This window comes from Chiloscyllium punctatum, chromosome 30 (genome assembly GCF_047496795.1).
Source record: "Chiloscyllium punctatum isolate Juve2018m chromosome 30, sChiPun1.3, whole genome shotgun sequence".
Lineage (NCBI taxonomy): Eukaryota > Metazoa > Chordata > Chondrichthyes > Orectolobiformes > Hemiscylliidae > Chiloscyllium > Chiloscyllium punctatum.
In genome coordinates, this window is record NC_092768.1 from 59,287,394 (window position 1) to 59,307,176 (window position 19,783).

The window sequence follows — 19,783 nt, forward strand, 5'->3', positions numbered from 1 at the left end:
TCCCTCCATACTGACTCTCTGACAATGCTGCACTCCCTCCACACTGATCCTCTGACAATGCTGCACTCCCTCCACACTGATTCTCTGACAATGCTGCTCTCCCTCCACACTGATCCTCTGACAATGCTGCACCCCCTCCATACTGATCCTCTGACAATGCCGCACCCCGTCCACACTGATCCTCTGACAATGCTGCAATACCTCCACATTGACCCTCTGACAATGCTGCACTCCCTCCATACTGATCCTCTGACAATTCTGCACTCCCTCCATACTGACCCTCTGACAATGCTGCACTCCCTCCACACTGACCCTCTGACAATGCTGAACTCCCTCCACACTGATCCTCTGACAATGCTTCACTCCCTCGACACTGACCCTCTGACAATGCTGTACTCCCTCCACACTGACCCTCTGACAATGCTGCACTCCCTGCACACTGTACCACTGACAATGCTGCACTCCCTCCATACTGACTCTCTGACAATGCTGCACTCCCTCCACACTGATCCTCTGACAATGCTGCACTCCCTCCATACTGATCCTCAGACAATGCTGCACACCCTCCATACTGACTCTCTGACAATGCTGCACACCCTCCACACTGATCCTCTGACAATGCTGCACTCCCTCCACACTGACCCTCTGACAATGCTGCACTCCCTCCACACTGATCCTCTGACAATGCTGCACTCCCTCCAGACTGATCCTCTGACAATGCAGCACTTCCTCGACACTGACCCTCTGAAAATGCTCCACTCCCTCCACACTGATCCTCTTAAAATGCTGCTCTCCCTCCACACTGATCCTCAGACAATGCTGCACTCGCTCGACACTGACCCTCTGACAATTCTGCACTCCCACCATAATGATACTCTGACAATTCTGCACTCCCTCCATACTGATCCTCAGACAATGCTGCACTCCCTCCATACTGATCCTCTGACAATGCTGCACCCCCTCCACACTGACCCTCTGACAATGCTGCACTCCCTCCACACTGATCCTCTGACAATGCTGCACCCACCTCCACACTGAATCACTGACAATTCTGCACCCCCTCCACACTGACCCTCTGAAAATGCTGCTCTCCCTCCATACTGATCCTGAGACAATGCTGCACTCGCTCGACACTGACCCTCTGACAATTCTGCACTCCCACCAGAATGATACTCTGACAATTCTGCACTCCCTCCATACTGACCCTCTGACAATTCTGCACTCCCTCCATACTGACCCTCTGACAATGCTGCACTCCCTCCACACTGACCCTCTGACAATGCTGCACTCCCTCCACACTGATCCTCTGACAATGCTTCACTCCCTCGACACTGACCCTCTGACAATGCTGTACTCCCTCCACACTGACCCTCTGACAATGCTGCACTCCCTGCACACTGTACCACTGGCAATGCTGCACTCCCTCCATACTGACTCTCTGACAATGCTGCACTCCCTCCACACTGATCCTCTGACAATGCTGCACTCCCTCCATACTGATCCTCAGACAATGCTGCACTCCCTCCATACTGATCCTCTGACAATGTTGCACCCCCTCCACACTGACCCTCTGACAATGCTGCACTCCCTCCACTCTGATCCTCTGACAATGCAGCACTTCCTCCACACTGATCGTCTGACAATGCTGCACTCACTCGACAATGACCCTCTGACACTGCTGCACTCCCACCAGACTGATCCTCTGACAATGCAGCACTTCCTCGACACTGACCCTCTGAAAAGGCTGCTCTCCCTCCACACTGATCCTCTGACAATGCTGCACTCCCTCCATACTGACTCTCTGACAATGCTGCACTCTCTCAACACTGATCCTCTGAAAAGTCTGCACTCCCTCCACACTGACCCTCTGACAATGCTGCACTCCCTCCATCCTGACCCTCTGACAGTGCTACACTACCTCCATACTGACCCTCTGACAATGGTGCACTCCCTCCACACTGATCCTCTGACAATGCTGCACTCCCTCCTCACTGATCCTCTGACAATGCTGCACTCCCTCCACACTGACCCTCTGACAATGCTGTACTCCCTCCACACTGACCCTCTGACAATGCTGCAGTCCCTGCATACTGTACCACTGACAATGCTGCACTCCCTCCATCCTGACCCTCTGACAGTGCTGCACTCCCCCCATACTGATCCTGTGACAATGCTGCACTTCTCTACACTGATCCTCTGACCATGCTGCACCCCCTCCATACTTACCCTCTGACAATGCTGCACTCCCTCCACACTGACCATCTGACAATGCTGCACTCCCTACATCCTGACCCTCTGACAATGCTGCACTCCCTCCACACAGATCCTCTGACAATGCTGCACTCCCTCCACACTGATCCTCTGACAATTCTGCACTCCCTCCACAATGACCCTCTGACAATGCTGCACTCCCTCCACACTGATCCTCTGACCATGCTGCACCCCCTCCGCACTGACCCTCTGACAATGCTGCACTCTCACCACACTGATCCTCTGACAATGCTGCACTCCCTCCATACTGATCCTCTGACAATGCTGCTCTCCCTCCAAACTGACCCACCGACAATGCTGCACTCCCTACATCCTGACCCTCTGACAATGCTGCACTCCATCCACACTGACCCTCTGACAATGCTGAAATACCTCCACACTGACCCTCTGACAATGCTGCACTCCCTCCACAGTGATCCTCTGACAATGCTGCAGTCCGTCCACACTGATCCTCTGACAATGCTGCACTCCCTCCACAGTGAACCTCTGACAATGCTGCACTCCCTCCACACTGACCCTCTGACAATGCTGCACTCCCTCGACACTGAACCTCCGACAATGCTGCACACCCTCCTCACTGATCCTCTGACAATGCTGCACTCCCTCCACACTGAATCTCTGACAATGCTGCACTCCCTCCACACTGACCCTCTGACAATGCTGCACTCCCTCCACACTGACTCTATGACAATACTGCACACCCTCCTCACTGATCCACTGACAATGCTGCACTCCCTCCATACTGATCCTCTGACAATGCTGCACTACCTCCACACTGACACTCTGACAATGCAGCACTCTCTCAACACTGATCCTCTGAAAAGGCTGCACACCCTCCACACTGATCCTCTGACAATGCTGCACTCCCTCCTCACTGATCCTCTGACAATGCTGCACTCCCTCCACACTGACCCTCTGACAATGCTGTACTCCCTCCACACTGACCCTCTGACAATGCTGCAGTCCCTGCATACTGTACCACTGACAATGCTGCACTCCCTCCATCCTGACCCTCTGACAGTGCTGCACTCCCCCCATACTGATCCTGTGACAATGCTGCACTTCTCTACACTGATCCTCTGACCATGCTGCACCCCCTCCATACTTACCCTCTGACAATGCTGCACTCCCTCCACACTGACCATCTGACAATGCTGCACTCCCTACATCCTGACCCTCTGACAATGCTGCACTCCCTCCACACTGATCCTCTGACAATGCTGCACTCCCTCCACACTGATCCTCTGACAATTCTGCACTCCCTCCACACTGACCCTCTGACAATGCTGCACTCCCTCCATCCTGACCCTCTGACAGTGCTACACTACCTCCATACTGACCCTCTGACAATGGTGCACTCCCTCCACACTGATCCTCTGACAATGCTGCACTCCCTCCTCACTGATCCTCTGACAATGCTGCACTCCCTCCACACTGACCCTCTGACAATGCTGTACTCCCTCCACACTGACCCTCTGACAATGCTGCAGTCCCTGCATACTGTACCACTGACAATGCAGCACTCCCTCCATACTGACTCTCTGACAATGCTGCACTCCCTCCACACTGATCCTCTGACAATGCTGCACTCCCTCCACACTGATTCTCTGACAATGCTGCTCTCCCTCCACACTGATCCTCTGACAATGCTGCACCCCCTCCATACTGATCCTCTGACAATGCCGCACCCCGTCCACACTGATCCTCTGACAATGCTGCAATACCTCCACATTGACCCTCTGACAATGCTGCACTCCCTCCATGCTGATCCTCTGACAATTCTGCACTCCCTCCATACTGACCCTCTGACAATGCTGCACTCCCTCCACACTGACCCTCTGACAATGCTGAACTCCCTCCACACTGATCCTCTGACAATGCTTCACTCCCTCGACACTGACCCTCTGACAATGCTGTACTCCCTCCACACTGACCCTCTGACAATGCTGCACTCCCTGCACACTGTACCACTGACAATGCTGCACTCCCTCCATACTGACTCTCTGACAATGCTGTACTCCCTCCACACTGACCCTCTGACAATGCTGCAGTCCCTGCATACTGTACCACTGACAATGCAGCACTCCCTCCATACTGACTCTCTGACAATGCTGCACTCCCTCCACACTGATCCTCTGACAATGCTGCACTCCCTCCACACTGATTCTCTGACAATGCTGCTCTCCCTCCACACTGATCCTCTGACAATGCTGCACCCCCTCCATACTGATCCTCTGACAATGCCGCACCCCGTCCACACTGATCCTCTGACAATGCTGCAATACCTCCACATTGACCCTCTGACAATGCTGCACTCCCTCCATACTGATCCTCTGACAATTCTGCACTCCCTCCATACTGACCCTCTGACAATGCTGCACTCCCTCCACACTGACCCTCTGACAATGCTGAACTCCCTCCGCACTGATCCTCTTACAATGCTTCACTCCCTCGACACTGACCCTCTGACAATGCTGTACTCCCTCCACACTGACCCTCTGACAATGCTGCACTCCCTGCACACTGTACCACTGACAATGCTGCACTCCCTCCATACTGACTCTCTGACAATGCTGCACTCTCTCAACACTGATCCTCTGAAAAGTCTGCACTCCCTCCACACTGACCCTCTGACAATGCTGCACTCCCTCCATCCTGACCCTCTGACAGTGCTACACTACCTCCATACTGACCCTCTGACAATGGTGCACTCCCTCCACACTGATCCTCTGACAATGCTGCACTCCCTCCTCACTGATCCTCTGACAATGCTGCACTCCCTCCACACTGACCCTCTGACAATGCTGTACTCCCTCCACACTGACCCTCTGACAATGCTGCAGTCCCTGCATACTGACCCTCTGACAGTGCTACACTACCTCCATACTGACCCTCTGACAATGCTGCACTCCCTCCACACTGATCCTCTGACAATGCTGTACTCCCTCCACACTGACCCTCTGACAATGCTGCAGTCCCTGCACACTGTACCACTGACAATGCAGCACTCCCTCCATACTGACTCTCTGACAATGCTGCACTCCCTCCACACTGATCCTCTGACAATGCTGCACTCCCTCCACACTGATTCTCTGACAATGCTGCTCTCCCTCCACACTGATCCTCTGACAATGCTGCACCCCCTCCATACTGATCCTCTGACAATGCCGCACCCCGTCCACACTGATCCTCTGACAATGCTGCAATACCTCCACATTGACCCTCTGACAATGCTGCACTCCCTCCATACTGATCCTCTGACAATTCTGCACTCCCTCCATACTGACCCTCTGACAATGCTGCACTCCCTCCACACTGACCCTCTGACAATGCTGAACTCCCTCCACACTGATCCTCTGACAATGCTTCACTCCCTCGACACTGACCCTCTGACAATGCTGTACTCCCTCCACACTGACCCTCTGACAATGCTGCACTCCCTGCACACTGTACCACTGACAATGCTGCACTCCCTCCATACTGACTCTCTGACAATGCTGCACTCCCTCCACACTGATCCTCTGACAATGCTGCACTCCCTCCATACTGATCCTCAGACAATGCTGCACACCCTCCATACTGACTCTCTGACAATGCTGCACACCCTCCACACTGATCCTCTGACAATGCTGCACTCCCTCCACACTGACCCTCTGACAATGCTGCACTCCCTCCACACTGATCCTCTGACAATGCTGCACTCCCTCCAGACTGATCCTCTGACAATGCAGCACTTCCTCGACACTGACCCTCTGAAAATGCTCCACTCCCTCCACACTGATCCTCTTAAAATGCTGCTCTCCCTCCACACTGATCCTCAGACAATGCTGCACTCGCTCGACACTGACCCTCTGACAATTCTGCACTCCCACCATAATGATACTCTGACAATTCTGCACTCCCTCCATACTGATCCTCAGACAATGCTGCACTCCCTCCATACTGATCCTCTGACAATGCTGCACCCCCTCCACACTGACCCTCTGACAATGCTGCACTCCCTCCACACTGATCCTCTGACAATGCTGCACCCACCTCCACACTGAATCACTGACAATTCTGCACCCCCTCCACACTGACCCTCTGAAAATGCTGCTCTCCCTCCATACTGATCCTGAGACAATGCTGCACTCGCTCGACACTGACCCTCTGACAATTCTGCACTCCCACCAGAATGATACTCTGACAATTCTGCACTCCCTCCATACTGACCCTCTGACAATTCTGCACTCCCTCCATACTGACCCTCTGACAATGCTGCACTCCCTCCACACTGACCCTCTGACAATGCTGCACTCCCTCCACACTGATCCTCTGACAATGCTTCACTCCCTCGACACTGACCCTCTGACAATGCTGTACTCCCTCCACACTGACCCTCTGACAATGCTGCACTCCCTGCACACTGTACCACTGGCAATGCTGCACTCCCTCCATACTGACTCTCTGACAATGCTGCACTCCCTCCACACTGATCCTCTGACAATGCTGCACTCCCTCCATACTGATCCTCAGACAATGCTGCACTCCCTCCATACTGATCCTCTGACAATGTTGCACCCCCTCCACACTGACCCTCTGACAATGCTGCACTCCCTCCACTCTGATCCTCTGACAATGCAGCACTTCCTCCACACTGATCGTCTGACAATGCTGCACTCACTCGACAATGACCCTCTGACACTGCTGCACTCCCACCAGACTGATCCTCTGACAATGCAGCACTTCCTCGACACTGACCCTCTGAAAAGGCTGCTCTCCCTCCACACTGATCCTCTGACAATGCTGCACTCCCTCCACACTGACCCTCTGACAATGCTGCACTCCCTGCACACTGTACCACTGACAATGCTGCACTCCCTCCATACTGACTCTCTGACAATGCTGCACTCTCTCAACACTGATCCTCTGAAAAGTCTGCACTCCCTCCACACTGACCCTCTGACAATGCTGCACTCCCTCCATCCTGACCCTCTGACAGTGCTACACTACCTCCATACTGACCCTCTGACAATGGTGCACTCCCTCCACACTGATCCTCTGACAATGCTGCACTCCCTCCTCACTGATCCTCTGACAATGCTGCACTCCCTCCACACTGACCCTCTGACAATGCTGTACTCCCTCCACACTGACCCTCTGACAATGCTGCAGTCCCTGCATACTGTACCACTGACAATGCTGCACTCCCTCCATCCTGACCCTCTGACAGTGCTGCACTCCCCCCATACTGATCCTGTGACAATGCTGCACTTCTCTACACTGATCCTCTGACCATGCTGCACCCCCTCCATACTTACCCTCTGACAATGCTGCACTCCCTCCACACTGACCATCTGACAATGCTGCACTCCCTACATCCTGACCCTCTGACAATGCTGCACTCCCTCCACACAGATCCTCTGACAATGCTGCACTCCCTCCACACTGATCCTCTGACAATTCTGCACTCCCTCCACAATGACCCTCTGACAATGCTGCACTCCCTCCACACTGATCCTCTGACCATGCTGCACCCCCTCCGCACTGACCCTCTGACAATGCTGCACTCTCACCACACTGATCCTCTGACAATGCTGCACTCCCTCCATACTGATCCTCTGACAATGCTGCTCTCCCTCCAAACTGACCCACCGACAATGCTGCACTCCCTACATCCTGACCCTCTGACAATGCTGCACTCCATCCACACTGACCCTCTGACAATGCTGAAATACCTCCACACTGACCCTCTGACAATGCTGCACTCCCTCCACAGTGATCCTCTGACAATGCTGCAGTCCGTCCACACTGATCCTCTGACAATGCTGCACTCCCTCCACAGTGAACCTCTGACAATGCTGCACTCCCTCCACACTGACCCTCTGACAATGCTGCACTCCCTCGACACTGAACCTCCGACAATGCTGCACACCCTCCTCACTGATCCTCTGACAATGCTGCACTCCCTCCACACTGAATCTCTGACAATGCTGCACTCCCTCCACACTGACCCTCTGACAATGCTGCACTCCCTCCACACTGACTCTATGACAATACTGCACACCCTCCTCACTGATCCACTGACAATGCTGCACTCCCTCCATACTGATCCTCTGACAATGCTGCACTACCTCCACACTGACACTCTGACAATGCAGCACTCTCTCAACACTGATCCTCTGAAAAGGCTGCACACCCTCCACACTGATCCTCTGACAATGCTGCACTCCCTCCTCACTGATCCTCTGACAATGCTGCACTCCCTCCACACTGACCCTCTGACAATGCTGTACTCCCTCCACACTGACCCTCTGACAATGCTGCAGTCCCTGCATACTGTACCACTGACAATGCTGCACTCCCTCCATCCTGACCCTCTGACAGTGCTGCACTCCCCCCATACTGATCCTGTGACAATGCTGCACTTCTCTACACTGATCCTCTGACCATGCTGCACCCCCTCCATACTTACCCTCTGACAATGCTGCACTCCCTCCACACTGACCATCTGACAATGCTGCACTCCCTACATCCTGACCCTCTGACAATGCTGCACTCCCTCCACACTGATCCTCTGACAATGCTGCACTCCCTCCACACTGATCCTCTGACAATTCTGCACTCCCTCCACAATGACCCTCTGACAATGCTGCACTCCCTCCACACTGATCCTCTGACCATGCTGCACCCCCTCCGCACTGACCCTCTGACAATGCTGCACTCTCACCACACTGATCCTCTGACAATGCTGCACTCCCTCCATACTGATCCTCTGACAATGCTGCTCTCCCTCCAAACTGACCCACCGACAATGCTGCACTCCCTACATCCTGACCCTCTGACAATGCTGCACTCCATCCACACTGACCCTCTGACAATGCTGAAATACCTCCACACTGACCCTCTGACAATGCTGCACTCCCTCCACAGTGATCCTCTGACAATGCTGCAGTCCGTCCACACTGATCCTCTGACAATGCTGCACTCCCTCCACAGTGAACCTCTGACAATGCTGCACTCCCTCCACACTGACCCTCTGACAATGCTGCACTCCCTCGACACTGAACCTCCGACAATGCTGCACACCCTCCTCACTGATCCTCTGACAATGCTGCACTCCCTCCACACTGACTCTCTGACAATGCTGCACTCCCTCCACACTGACCCTCTGACAATGCTGCACTCCCTCCACACTGACTCTATGACAATACTGCACACCCTCCTCACTGATCCACTGACAATGCTGCACTCCCTCCATACTGATCCTCTGACAATGCTGCACTACCTCCACACTGACACTCTGACAATGCTGCACTCTCTCAACACTGATCCTCTGAAAAGGCTGCACACCCTCCACACTGACCCTCTGACAATGCTGCACTCCCTCCATCCTGACCCTCTGACAATGCTGCACTCCCCCCATACTGATCCTGTGACAATGCTGCACTCCCTCTACACTGATCCTCTGACCATGCTGCACCCCCTCCATACTGACCCTCTGACAATGCTGCACTCCCTCCACACTGACCCTCTGACAATGCTGCACTCCCTCCACAGTGATCCTCTGACAATGCTGCACTCCGTCCACACTGATCCTCTGACAATGCTGCACTTCCTCCAGAGTGATCCTCTGACAATGCTGCACTCCGTCCACACTGATCCTCTGACAATTCTGCACTCCCTCCACAATGACCCTCTGACAATGCTGCACTACCTCCACACTGACACTCTGACAATGATGCACTCTCTCAACACTGATCCTCTGAAAATGCTCCACACCCTCCACACTGACACTCTGACAATGCTGCACTCCCTCCATCCTTACCCTCTGACAGTGCTGCACTCCCCCCATCCTGATCCTCTGACAATGCTGCACTTCTCTACACTGATCCTCTGACCATGCTGCACCCCCTCCATACTTACCCTCTGACAATGCTGCACTCCCTCCACACTGACCCTCTGACAATGCTGCACTCCCTCCACAGTGATCCTCTGACAATGCTGCACTCCGTCCACACTGATCCACTGACAATGCTGCACTTCCTCCACAGTGATCCTCTGACAATGCTGCACTCCCTCCACAGTGAACGGCTGACAATGCTGCACTCCGTCCACACTGACCCTCTGACAATGCTGCACTCCCTCCACAGTGATCCTCTGACAATGCTGCACTCCGTCCACACTGATCCTCAGACAATGCTGCACTCCCTCCACACTGATCGTCAGACAATGCTGCACCCCCTCCATACTGATCCTCTGACAATGCTGCACCCACTCCACACTGTCCCTCTGACAATGCTGCACTCCCTCCACACTGATCCTCTGTCAATGCTGCCCCCACCTCCACACTGAATCACTGACAATTCTGCTCCCCATCCACACTGACCCTCTGACAATGCTGCACTACCTCCACACTGACCCTCTGACAATGCTGCACTCTCTCAACACTGATCCTCTGAAAAGTCTGCACTCCCTCCACACTGACCCTCTGACAATGCTGCAGTCCCTCCATCCTGACCCTCTGACAGTGCTACACTACCTCCATACTGACCCTCTGACAATGGTGCACTCCCTCCACACTGATCCTCTGACAATGCTGCACTCCCTCCTCACTGATCCTCTGACAATGCTGCACTCCCTCCACACTGACCCTCTGACAATGCTGTACTCCCTCCACACTGACTCTCTGACAATGCTGTACTCCCTCCACACTGACCCTCTGACAATGCTGCAGTCCCTGCATACTGTACCACTGACAATGCAGCACTCCCTCCATACTGACTCTCTGACAATGCTGCACTCCCTCCACACTGATCCTCTGACAATGCTGCACTCCCTCCACACTGATTCTCTGACAATGCTGCTCTCCCTCCACACTGATCCTCTGACAATGCTGCACCCCCTCCATACTGATCCTCTGACAATGCCGCACCCCGTCCACACTGATCCTCTGACAATGCTGCAATACCTCCACATTGACCCCCTGACAATGCTGCACTCCCTCCATACTGATCCTCTGACAATTCTGCACTCCCTCCATACTGACCCTCTGACAATGCTGCACTCCCTCCACACTGACCCTCTGACAATGCTGAACTCCCACCGCACTGATCCTCTGACAATGCTTCACTCCCTCGACACTGACCCTCTGACAATGCTGTACTCCCTCCACACTGACCCTCTGACAATGCTGCACTCCCTGCACACTGTACCACTGACAATGCTGCACTCCCTCCATACTGACTCTCTGACAATGCTGTACTCCCTCCACACTGACCCTCTGACAATGCTGCAGTCCCTGCATACTGTACCACTGACAATGCAGCACTCCCTCCATACTGACTCTCTGACAATGCTGCACTCCCTCCACACTGATCCTCTGACAATGCTGCACTCCCTCCACACTGATTCTCTGACAATGCTGCTCTCCCTCCACACTGATCCTCTGACAATGCTGCACCCCCTCCATACTGATCCTCTGACAATGCCGCACCCCGTCCACACTGATCCTCTGACAATGCTGCAATACCTCCACATTGACCCTCTGACAATGCTGCACTCCCTCCATACTGATCCTCTGACAATTCTGCACTCCCTCCATACTGACCCTCTGACAATGCTGCACTCCCTCCACACTGACCCTCTGACAATGCTGCACTCCCTCCATCCTGACCCTCTGACAATGCTGCACTCCCCCCATACTGATCCTGTGACAATGCTGCACTCCCTCTACACTGATCCTCTGACCATGCTGCACCCCCTCCATACTGACCCTCTGACAATGCTGCACTCCCTCCACACTGACTCTCTGACAATGCTGCACTCTCTCAACACTGATCCTCTGAAAAGTCTGCACTCCCTCCACACTGACCCTCTGACAATGCTGCACTCCCTCCATCCTGACCATCTGACAGTGCTACACTACCTCCATACTGACCCTCTGACAATGGTGCACTCCCTCCACACTGATCCTCTGACAATGCTGCACTCCCTCCTCACTGATCCTCTGACAATGCTGCACTCCCTCCACACTGACCCTCTGACAATGCTGTACTCCCTCCACACTGACCCTCTGACAATGCTGCAGTCCCTGCATACTGTACCACTGACAATGCAGCACTCCCTCCATACTGACTCTCTGACAATGCTGCACTCCCTCCACACTGATCCTCTGACAATGCTGCACTCCCTCCACACTGATTCTCTGACAATGCTGCTCTCCCTCCACACTGATCCTCTGACAATGCTGCACCCCCTCCATACTGATCCTCTGACAATGCTGCAATACCTCCACATTGACCCTCTGACAATGCTGCACTCCCTCCATACTGATCCTCTGACAATTCTGCACTCCCTCCATACTGACCCTCTGACAATGCTGCACTCCCTCCACACTGACCCTCTGACAATGCTGAACTCCCTCCACACTGATCCTCTGACAATGCTTCACTCCCTCGACACTGACCCTCTGACAATGCTGTACTCCCTCCACACTGACCCTCTGACAATGCTGCACTCCCTGCACACTGTACCACTGACAATGCTGCACTCCCTCCATACTGACTCTCTGACAATGCTGCACTCCCTCCACACTGATCCTCTGACAATGCTGCACTCCCTCCATACTGATCCTCAGACAATGCTGCACACCCTCCATACTGACTCTCTGACAATGCTGCACACCCTCCACACTGATCCTCTGACAATGCTGCACTCCCTCCACACTGACCCTCTGACAATGCTGCACTCCCTCCACACTGATCCTCTGACAATGCTGCACTCCCTCCAGACTGATCCTCTGACAATGCAGCACTTCCTCGACACTGACCCTCTGAAAATGCTCCACTCCCTCCACACTGATCCTCTTAAAATGCTGCTCTCCCTCCACACTGATCCTCAGACAATGCTGCACTCGCTCGACACTGACCCTCTGACAATTCTGCACTCCCACCATAATGATACTCTGACAATTCTGCACTCCCTCCATACTGATCCTCAGACAATGCTGCACTCCCTCCATACTGATCCTCTGACAATGCTGCACCCCCTCCACACTGACCCTCTGACAATGCTGCACTCCCTCCACACTGATCCTCTGACAATGCTGCACCCACCTCCACACTGAATCACTGACAATTCTGCACCCCCTCCACACTGACCCTCTGAAAATGCTGCTCTCCCTCCATACTGATCCTGAGACAATGCTGCACTCGCTCGACACTGACCCTCTGACAATTCTGCACTCCCACCAGAATGATACTCTGACAATTCTGCACTCCCTCCATACTGACCCTCTGACAATTCTGCACTCCCTCCATACTGACCCTCTGACAATGCTGCACTCCCTCCACACTGACCCTCTGACAATGCTGCACTCCCTCCACACTGATCCTCTGACAATGCTTCATTCCCTCGACACTGACCCTCTGACAATGCTGTACTCCCTCCACACTGACCCTCTGACAATGCTGCACTCCCTGCACACTGTACCACTGGCAATGCTGCACTCCCTCCATACTGACTCTCTGACAATGCTGCACTCCCTCCACACTGATCCTCTGACAATGCTGCACTCCCTCCATACTGATCCTCAGACAATGCTGCACTCCCTCCATACTGATCCTCTGACAATGTTGCACCCCCTCCACACTGACCCTCTGACAATGCTGCACTCCCTCCACTCTGATCCTCTGACAATGCAGCACTTCCTCCACACTGATCGTCTGACAATGCTGCACTCACTCGACAATGACCCTCTGACACTGCTGCACTCCCACCAGACTGATCCTCTGACAATGCAGCACTTCCTCGACACTGACCCTCTGAAAAGGCTGCTCTCCCTCCACACTGATCCTCTGACAATGCTGCACTCCCTCCACACTGACCCTCTGACAATGCTGCACTCCCTGCACACTGTACCACTGACAATGCTGCACTCCCTCCATACTGACTCTCTGACAATGCTGCACTCTCTCAACACTGATCCTCTGAAAAGTCTGCACTCCCTCCACACTGACCCTCTGACAATGCTGCACTCCCTCCATCCTGACCCTCTGACAGTGCTACACTACCTCCATACTGACCCTCTGACAATGGTGCACTCCCTCCACACTGATCCTCTGACAATGCTGCACTCCCTCCTCACTGATCCTCTGACAATGCTGCACTCCCTCCACACTGACCCTCTGACAATGCTGTACTCCCTCCACACTGACCCTCTGACAATGCTGCAATACCTCCACATTGACCCTCTGACAATGCTGCACTCCCTCCATACTGATCCTCTGACAATTCTGCACTCCCTCCATACTGACCCTCTGACAATGCTGCACTCCCTCCACACTGACCCTCTGACAATGCTGAACTCCCTCCACACTGATCCTCTGACAATGCTTCACTCCCTCGACACTGACCCTTTGACAATGCTGTACTCCCTCCACACTGACCCTATGACAATGCTGCACTCCCTGCACACTGTACCACTGACAATGCTGCACTCCCTCCATACTGACTCTCTGACAATGCTGTACTCCCTCCACACTGACCCTCTGACAATGCTGCAGTCCCTGCATACTGTACCACTGACAATGCAGCACTCCCTCCATACTGACTCTCTGACAATGCTGCACTCCCTCCACACTGATCCTCTGACAATGCAGCACTCCCTCCACACTGATTCTCTGACAATGCTGCTCTCCCTCCACACTGATCCTCTGACAATGCTGCACCCCCTCCATACTGATCCTCTGACAATGCCGCACCCCGTCCACACTGATCCTCTGACAATGCTGCAATACCTCCACATTGACCCTCTGACAATGCTGCACTCCCTCCATACTGATCCTCTGACAATTCTGCACTCCCTCCATACTGACCCTCTGACAATGCTGCACTCCCTCCACACTGACCCTCTGACAATGCTGAACTCCCTCCGCACTGATCCTCTGACAATGCTTCACTCCCTCGACACTGACCCTCTGACAATGCTGTACTCCCTCCACACTGACCCTCTGACAATGCTGCACTCCCTGCACACTGTACCACTGACAATGCTGCACTCCCTCCATACTGACTCTCTGACAATGCTGCACTCTCTCAACACTGATCCTCTGAAAAGTCTGCACTCCCTCCACACTGACCCTCTGACAATGCTGCACTCCCTCCATCCTGACCCTCTGACAGTGCTACACTACCTCCATACTGACCCTCTGACAATGGTGCACTCCCTCCACACTGATCCTCTGACAATGCTGCACTCCCTCCTCACTGATCCTCTGACAATGCTGCACTCCCTCCACACTGACCCTCTGACAATGCTGTACTCCCTCCACACTGACCCTCTGACAATGCTGCAGTCCCTGCTTACTGTACCACTGACAATGCAGCACTCCCTCCATACTGACTCTCTGACAATGCTGCACTCCCTCCACACTGATCCTCTGACAATGCTGCACTCCCTCCACACTGATTCTCTGACAATGCTGCACACCCTCCATACTGACTCTCTGACAATGCTGCAATACCTCCACATTGACCCTCTGACAATGCTGCACTCCCTCCATACTGATCCTCTGACAATGCTGCACTCCCTCCATACTGACCCTCTGACAATGCTGCACTCCCTCCATACTGATCCTCTGACAATTCTGCACTCCCTCCATACTGACCCTCTGACAATGCTGCACTCCCTCCACACTGACCCTATGACAATGCTGAACTCCCTCCACACTGATCCTCTGACAATGCTTCACTCCCTCGACACTGACCCTCTGACAATGCTGTACTCCCTCCACACTGACCCTCTGACAATGCTGCACTCCCTGCACACTGTACCACTGACAATGCTGCACTCCCTCCATACTGACTCTCTGACAATGCTGCACTCCCTCCACACTGATCCTCTGACAATGCTGCACTCCCTCCATACTGATCCTCAGACAATGCTGCACACCCTCCATACTGACTCTCTGACAATGCTGCACACCCTCCACACTGATCCTCTGACAATGCTGCACTCCCTCCACACTGACCCTCTGACAATGCTGCACTCCCTCCACACTGATCCTCTGACAATGCTGCACTCCCTCCAGACTGATCCTCTGACAATGCAGCACTTCCTCGACACTGACCCTCTGAAAATGCTCCACTCCCTCCACACTGATCCTCTTAAAATGCTGCTCTCCCTCCACACTGATCCTCAGACAATGCTGCACTCGCTCGACACTGACCCTCTGACAATTCTGCACTCCCACCATAATGATACTCTGACAATTCTGCACTCCCTCCATACTGATCCTCAGACAATGCTGCACTCCCTCCATACTGATCCTCTGACAATGCTGCACTCCCTCCACACTGACCCTCTGACAATGCTGCACTCCCTCCACACTGATCCTCTGACAATGCTGCACCCACCTCCACACTGAATCACTGACAATTCTGCACCCCCTCCACACTGACCCTCTGAAAATGCTGCTCTCCCTCCATACTGATCCTCAGACAATGCTGCACTCGCTCGACACTGACCCTCTGACAATTCTGCACTCCCACCAGAATGATACTCTGACAATTCTGCACTCCCTCCATACTGACCCTCTGACAATTCTGCACTCCCTCCATACTGACCCTCTGACAATGCTGCACTCCCTCCACACTGACCCTCTGACAATGCTGCACTCCCTCCACACTGATCCTCTGACAATGCTTCATTCCCTCGACACTGACCCTCTGACAATGCTGTACTCCCTCCACACTGACCCTCTGACAATGCTGCACTCCCTGCACACTGTACCACTGGCAATGCTGCACTCCCTCCATACTGACTCTCTGACAATGCTGCACTCCCTCCACACTGATCCTCTGACAATGCTGCACTCCCTCCATACTGATCCTCAGACAATGCTGCACTCCCTCCATACTGATCCTCTGACAATGTTGCACCCCCTCCACACTGACCCTCTGACAATGCTGCACTCCCTCCACTCTGATCCTCTGACAATGCAGCACTTCCTCCACACTGATCGTCTGACAATGCTGCACTCACTCGACAATGACCCTCTGACACTGCTGCACTCCCACCAGACTGATCCTCTGACAATGCAGCACTTCCTCGACACTGACCCTCTGAAAAGGCTGCTCTCCCTCCACACTGATCCTCTGACAATGCTGCACTCCCTCCACACTGACCCTCTGACAATGCTGCACTCCCTGCACACTGTACCACTGACAATGCTGCACTCCCTCCATACTGACTCTCTGACAATGCTGCACTCTCTCAACACTGATCCTCTGAAAAGTCTGCACTCCCTCCACACTGACCCTCTGACAATGCTGCACTCCCTCCATCCTGACCCTCTGACAGTGCTACACTACCTCCATACTGACCCTCTGACAATGGTGCACTCCCTCCACACTGATCCTCTGACAATGCTGCACTCCCTCCTCACTGATCCTCTGACAATGCTGCACTCCCTCCACACTGACCCTCTGACAATGCTGTACTCCCTCCACACTGACCCTCTGACAATGCTGCAGTCCCTGCATACTGTACCACTGACAATGCAGCACTCCCTCCATACTGACTCTCTGACAATGCTGCACTCCCTCCACACTGATCCTCTGACAATGCTGCACTCCCTCCACACTGATTCTCTGACAATGCTGCTCTCCCTCCACACTGATCCTCTGACAATGCTGCACCCCCTCCATACTGATCCTCTGACAATGCCGCACCCCGTCCACACTGATCCTCTGACAATGCTGCAATACCTCCACATTGACCCTCTGACAATGCTGCACTCCCTCCATACTGATCCTCTGACAATTCTGCACTCCCTCCATACTGACCCTCTGACAATGCTGCACTCCCTCCACACTGACCCTCTGACAATGCTGAACTCCCTCCACACTGATCCTCTGACAATGCTTCACTCCCTCGACACTGACCCTTTGACAATGCTGTACTCCCTCCACACTGACCCTATGACAATGCTGCACTCCCTGCACACTGTACCACTGACAATGCTGCACTCCCTCCATACTGACTCTCTGACAATGCTGTACTCCCTCCACACTGACCCTCTGACAATGCTGCAGTCCCTGCATACTGTACCACTGACAATGCAGCACTCCCTCCATACTGACTCTCTGACAATGCTGCACTCCCTCCACACTGATCCTCTGACAATGCTGCACTCCCTCCACACTGATTCTCTGACAATGCTGCTCTCCCTCCACACTGATCCTCTGACAATGCTGCACCCCCTCCATACTGATCCTCTGACAATGCCGCACCCCGTCCACACTGATCCTCTGACAATCCTGCAATACCTCCACATTGACCCTCTGACAATGCTGCACTCCCTCCATACTGATCCTCTGACAATTCTGCACTCCCTCCATACTGACCCTCTGACAATGCTGCACTCCCTCCACACTGACCCTCTGACAATGCTGAACTCCCTCCGCACTGATCCTCTGACAATGCTTCACTCCCTCGACACTGACCCTCTGACAATGCTGTACTCCCTCCACACTGACCCTCTGACAATGCTGCACTCCCTGCACACTGTACCACTGACAATGCTGCACTCCCTCCATACTGACTCTCTGACAATGCTGCACTCTCTCAACACTGATCCTCTGAAAAGTCTGCACTCCCTCCACACTGACCCTCTGACAATGCTGCACTCCCTCCATCCTGACCCTCTGACAGTGCTACACTACCTCCATACTGACCCTCTGACAATGGTGCACTCCCTCCACACTGATCCTCTGACAATGCTGCACTCCCTCCTCACTGATCCTCTGACAATGCTGCACTCCCTCCACACTGACCCTCTGACAATGCTGTACTCCCTCCACACTGACCCTCTGACAATGCTGCAGTCCCTGCATACTGTACCACTGACAATGCAGCACTCCCTCCATACTGACTCTCTGACAATGCTGCACTCCCTCCACACTGATCCTCTGACAATGCTGCACTCCCTCCACACTGATTCTCTGACAATGCTGCTCTCCCTCCACACTGATCCTCTGACAATGCTGCACCCCCTCCATACTGATCCTCTGACAATGCCGCACCCCGTCCACACTGATCCTCTGACAATGCTGCAATACCTCCACATTGACCCTCTGACAATGCTGCACTCCCTCCATACTGATCCTCTGACAATTCTGCACTCCCTCCATACTGACCCTCTGACAATGCTGCACTCCCTCCACACTGACCCTATGACAATGCTGAACTCCCTCCACACTGATCCTCTGACAATGCTTCACTCCCTCGACACTGACCCTCTGACAATGCTGTACTCCCTCCACACTGACCCTCTGACAATGCTGCACTCCCTGCACACTGTACCACTGACAATGCTGCACTCCCTCCATACTGACTCTCTGACAATGCTGCACTCCCTCCACACTGATCCTCTGACAATGCTGCACTCCCTCCATACTGATCCTCAGACAATGCTGCACACCCTCCATACTGACTCTCTGACAATGCTGCACACCCTCCATACTGACC